The 6,000-nt window shown below is 37.7% G+C and overlaps 1 protein-coding gene across 1 annotated transcript in view; it reads right to left on the reverse strand.

Moving 5' to 3' along the window:
- The window catches only part of PLPP4 (phospholipid phosphatase 4), a 72,716-nt gene extending 67,640 nt beyond the window's left edge, over positions 1-5,076 (reverse strand). The window contains exons 1-2 of the mRNA XM_061364202.1: positions 4,991-5,076; positions 2,281-2,442 (exon numbers count right to left, since the gene is read on the reverse strand). The gene's annotated coding sequence lies outside the window, so the exon portion shown is untranslated. The remainder of the gene's footprint in view (positions 1-2,280; positions 2,443-4,990) is intronic.
- Between the last annotated feature and the right edge of the window lie 924 nt (positions 5,077-6,000).

The raw sequence follows: 6,000 nt of genomic DNA on the forward strand, positions 1-6,000 counted from the left end.
CTGCTGTGTGCTGTGATTGACGTATGGAGCAATCAAGACTGAAGTACAGGCAGAGCTCTCTTCTAGGGGAGCAGCAGCCAAGAGCTTGAACTTTAAACTATCTTTTGCCAGTTTATGTCAGTCAATTTTAGCTTTCTGTATTGGTTAGACTTGGAGTCATGGAAAAGTGCCAGCACAGAGTAGTTTAATTGAGGCGATTTTGCCTATTACACAGTATTAATCTATTACAGGTTAGCTTTCTAATTCTGGGAAGTTAATCTTGTATGACCTGTCAAAATTTAATGTGCACCAACAAAACCTGTTTCCTGGATGTAGCAGCAATCTTTGCCTTTGTCTTCATAGGACAAATGTTTTCAAGGGCCAAAGGTTCAGACATCAGTACATGTCAATGAAAAGACAGACTTTGTTGTAGTCCTAACCTTCAACAACTTCACAAGGATTGACTAGGGAAAGAAGTGTCCTGATCATAGCATAAGTAGCGCTGCTGGTCTTACTGGATAGTTTGGTCCATATTGCACACCCAGATGCAGCACACAGCCCTTGGCTGTAGTAGATTTAGCATTTAAGTATCTCCAAAGAGGTGGAGTATTTTGCTAAAGACTGAGAACATTTTACTTATTCTGTACATGTCTGCACAGATGCATACAGCAGCTGGGAATTCCCCATCATCAGTGGATTTGTCTGCTGTTCCATACATACTGCTGATGGTTTCTTTCCTAAGTAACTTGGTACTCAAATGGACAAAAGTAACATCAGAGAACAAAGCTCAAAGGAATTACAAACCTCAATCAGCTTGATGTAACCAAGCGCATCTTAATTGTCTTAGATATCATATTTTAACTCTTATAAAAGGAAATTGTTGTCTGTGTTTCGTTACTATACAAGTGCCTACAACTGGCTCATGATTGTGTCTAATTAAACAGTTCTTTGAAACATCACTATCAGCAGATTTCAGTAGTTGCCATTTAATGAAATTATGTCAAGTATAGAGTCTGAAAATTTATTAGGCTTGAATGTATGTGCTTAGAGCCATCTTGTGGTCCAGAACTACACTGTTACTTCTGTAATCAGCAGCTCAGTGAACTTTGGTAAGTCTAAATAATGAAATTCATGTATATAACGTCAATGTGTATTATCTAAGAACCAATTGACGTGCAACATTGTTAGCTCTAGTACTTAATATACCTTGTATACTGTTGTGTGTTTACAGTTGTGAAAGTATTCATGTTCCCATAATAAACCTGTGATAAATTCAAGCCTAAATTTACAATAATTAGTATTCTTGTTTAGTATTTAGTAGGAGACTGTGACTTAAAGCAGGCATCTACTATCTATAATCCTAAGTAACACTTCATGCCAAGAACGGCCTTATTGCATTCAGTGAAATGTCTGTGTAATTACTTTTCTCCTTTTATTTTGTTTGTCAGTGTAGTAGAAACTTGCCAACACTTGCCACATTTCAAATTACTCTTGACCCAAAAGGGAACATAATAAAGTGGGACAATTAAATATACGAGGTAAATGGAAGAACAAGCACAAACAACATGAGTAGTGCAGAACAAAATGACCACTTGGACAGAAGTTGCAAAAGAAACACTCTGAAGTTCAAATGTGGCCTAATGGTTTAGTACTCAGGAACACTGATGGACTGTTTGTTCATGTTTTGCGTGGATTTTTTGAAACTACTAGCCATTTCATCTGGATTTTGTGTAATAAGTCAGAATATTGAAGCTGCTCAGCATGATTTTGTTCTAGCCCAATTCTATTAGAAATAGCCCTGGGAGCAGCAAAGTTGGACGAGTTTATTAATAAGGCTTCAGACTAGACTTCCCTTTAAGCATGCCATGTGTTGCATAGCCTTAGGAACTGGATTCGGTAATGGCACACTTGAGTGCATAGGGATCTGCATTCCCAGCACCGTGCAAACAGTGTGTTCTGGTGGCTGTGTTCACTGCAGTGATACCAGAGAGTTTCAAGAGCAATGTGCCAGGGGTTTCCCAGCAGGAATCACGTTTTATTGCTGTTCTGTGGGCTACCTCAGCCACCAATCATGTCAGTGATAAGTAGGAGGAGAAACGTGTTTTTCTGCTAGATGAGAATGAAACCATTTTCTAAACTGTAGCTGTGAGCTACTGCAAAAGCAATTTCTAAACCTGGGACTAGGAAACAACACCAGGGACTTCATTCCTCTTTAAATTCCTTGATGTTGTGAAATTGGATGTATTCACCCACATTGCAGCAGAAGGAGCAATTTACTTTATCCTCACATCAACATCTTACCTTACTGGTTGCTGAACTGTCCAGTCAATAGCTGCAGAAGTAGAAGCAGCGCTCTAATTCCATGGCTAATCATGATACATGAATGATGTTTTGTCAGACACATAACACAGGCCAGAGGAGAGCAGAAACATCCTGATTTAGGACCAGCTTCCATGAATAGCACTGAGGGCAGAGTTAAATTAGATTTGAACACTTCATGTACTTGTGATCACGGTGGCAAAACTTTGTTTCCTAACTTGAACCCTGGAATTCATGCTTCATCGTACTTAGTTATAATTTCTGTGCTTATTTAAATAAAGAAGTTACTGCTGTCTGGCCTAACATGATATAGATTTCTGCCAAATGAAGATACGAGGTTTAATCTGTGTCTTTTCCAATCTATAGTAAAAGATACATTTTGCCAGTAGTCAGGAAGAGGAAGGATAGAGCAAGTGTCAAGGACTGCTACCTTTTAGATGCCTAGAAAATGTATTCCTAACTTCACTGTTTTCTGCAAGGTAGGCTGAGAAAGCTTCTTTTCACCTAAGCTGCACTATGACAGTCTCAGTACTGTCTTTCATTTTCTTTCTCATCTATGTTATCTATATTTAAAAACCCATCAGCTCTGCAGGCTAAGGAGCGAATTGGGCATGTATGTGTGTGTTACTGCTAATATTGCATGTCTCGCTGCACTTCCTCAAAGTAAAGATTGATAATTGCTTAAACACAGTGACAGAACCCCAGCTTACGACATAAAGCAGCCTGTGTTCCAAGCAAGTTCAATCAACAGCCACTAATGTTGACTATCAGGGAAAGTATACACCATTTATGTAATAATCCTATGGTTATAGTGTAAGACTACCCCCTCATGGCAGGGGGCTGGAGCTGGATGAGCTTTAAGGTCCCTTCCAACCCAAACCATTCTGTGATTCTATGATTCTAAGTGATAAGTGATAAGCAGATGATTTAAATTAGCTCCAGCAAGCTTAGCGCCATCCCAAGCTACAGCAATGTGGATGCTGGCCACTCTAGGTACTTAAGCAATATTTAGCTTTCATTTATGAGGCAACTGTGTCTCCTTTTAGAAGTAGAAATAAGATATTATCTTGCTGGGAATTTTTCCCTGTGACAGCCAAAGGCAAATATTAAATATTTATTTGACTTCTAAAACATATGATGAAATTTTGTGTATTGATTTGTAATGATCAGTTCATACCTCTTTACTTACTACAATTGCAGACAGATTTTAATCCACTAGTTTTAAAGAATAAGTTTTTATACTGTTTGATGGTAGAAATCTGTTAACATTACATTATACCAATACTGCTGTGTGTAAATATTGAACTGCAGAACTGTTTCTGGCAGAAGGATCTCTTTCTGCTGTGCAAGTACACACAAAAGGATCCTATTGTAGATTCAACCACAAATCACATGGCTTTGAAAAGGATATACATTTGAACTAAATGAAATTGTGGGATTCCTACCAACTTCCATATCCATTGAATTTAGTTCTCTGTATTTATCATAATCAGTGTTGTACAGCGGGAGTAATAATGACTAGCTACTTACTGTGGGTTTTAGGAAATAACCTAATATTCCTCTGAATCTTTAGTCTGTGAACAAAAAAGAACAGAGCATCTTTGTTAGCAACACAGCCCTCTAATATAACAGGCTTTCTGTTAAGGTTTCCAAGGCTTTCAGTGGAAGTCTTGACATGTTCTGTGCTCTGATTTGTTCTAGAGGGAGCATTTAACTTCATTGGAAATGGGTACAAGAAAGCAGTAGGTACTTACTGGAGTTAAGTTAGAGGCTCTTTCACCAGGCTGGCACTTTAAAATTGCAAATATACACATTAGCTAAAATGCTTTAAAATCTTTCGGAGTGCATTTAACAAAGTACACTGGAAAATTCCTGTGTAAGCAATAAAGCTCTTCTTTTTCCTTCCACTAGGTTGACTTCACTGATTATTCTGATAGTTTTTTCCTTTTCCTACTGAATATTTATTTAAGAGTAGAATAAAAGAGAATTGTTACTTCTAGAGAAAGAGATGAAAAAACAGTGTCTTCAAGTGTCTGTTTATGCAATTTTTACTTGAATAATTCAAATCTCTTCCCCCACATTTGTTAAAGGTAACATATGAATGTGGTAAGTAATTAGTTATGCTAGATTTGTGTTGAATATGGCAACACAGAACAAATACATCAGACTGCTTACTAATCATTAAAATTCTTTACAGAATTTCCTTTTCTCGGGATTCTCAATCTTATTTTGTCTTCAGACCTTGTAATTCTCTTACTAGCTGATAATTAGAACTCATATCACCTTGTCTTGTTTTTTGCTAGTAAAAAATACAGAGTATTTTCTAAATACTGGACATGAAATAATCATAGAATCATAGAATAGTTAGGGTTGGAAAGGACCTTAAGATCAAGTTCCAACCCCCCTGCCATGGGCAGGGACATCTCGCTCTAAACCATATCACCCAAGGCCTCGTCCAACCTGGCATTGTATGTATGTACATTATTTGTATGTACCAAAATAGAAAGCTAACTTTAGTAATAATAATGAAAAAGTACTTCTTTTTTTTTTTTTTAGGTGATTCCAAAACCCCATTTTTCCCATCATTCCTGAAATTTGGACACAGTTTTTTTGGATACTGGCATTCTATCCAAGTTTCCTACCCTTGGGTGGAAATCAATTCTTGGAGCCAAATGAGTTCACTTACGCTTACTTTTCAGTCATTTGTGATTTTCTGATGCTCTTTTTCCATGTTTCTTCTGATTCTTCCCTTTTCTTATTCTTCCCCAATCCTTTCAGTTTCTTTTCCTCCCAGCCCCATTTTCTTGCTCCAGATAATCCAAACATATTTACTGGACTGCAGCACAGGTCTTGATGGAGAAAGGGGATAAGTTACCAGCTGCTGTTTTAGTGCTGAAATCAACATACTTAAGAACTGGAACTAAGAGAAGCTTAGGTCTACAGTGGTACAAAAATATCAAAGCCTTCTTACATCAATGTAATCCAAAAATAACCTCAAATTCTCATTACTTCTGATGTGACTATGACTTGCCCTCCTTTGTAACTTTCTCAAGTGTAAAGAGCAGTTGAAAAGGTAGGTCTTTAATTCCTGCTGGAGGCAGTGAAAAAAGAAGTTCTTTAGATTTACAGTAGCAAGCAAAGGGTTTAGCAGTGTAGTGGAGAAGGCTGCTTTTAACAAGGCATTCAGGTTGTGGTTTTTTGTTTCAGTGCTGTTTTCACTCCACAGATTTGGGCTGAAAATTCCCATCACTTCTTTCAGGACTAGGTCCTATCGATCCTACTCCAGAAAACATTGGGTTTATTATTTCCTTGCTTTTAAAGGAAGCACTCGTGTATACCATGAAGTTAATATTTCATGGTTTATTTGATGTGGTGTAAGGGTATAGACACTTATTTTTAATGAGAAGACATTAGCTGCAATTTGACAAGCTATTCATTGGAAAGCCACTGACTCTTCAGTGGTCTCTGAAGCGCTGTCAATGTTCCCACTTGTGCTTTTAAGACATAACTGTGCAATTATTGTGATGTGGTGTCTGTAAAGAAAGAGGCTAAACACACACACACACACACTGCTTTCACAACTAGTTCCAGTTCATTCATTCAAGCGTAGCAATATACAGCATATAGATACGCGTCCGAGCTATGAAGCCAAGCGGCAACTACGTCATTCCCAGTGACTGTTTTCAGTCACTATAAATTCCA

This window comes from Neopsephotus bourkii, unplaced genomic scaffold (assembly GCF_033783945.1).
Source record: "Neopsephotus bourkii isolate Nb327-2 ecotype Australia unplaced genomic scaffold, CSIRO-AGI_Nbou_v1 NB_1189, whole genome shotgun sequence".
Taxonomy (NCBI): Eukaryota; Metazoa; Chordata; class Aves; order Psittaciformes; family Psittacidae; genus Neopsephotus; species Neopsephotus bourkii.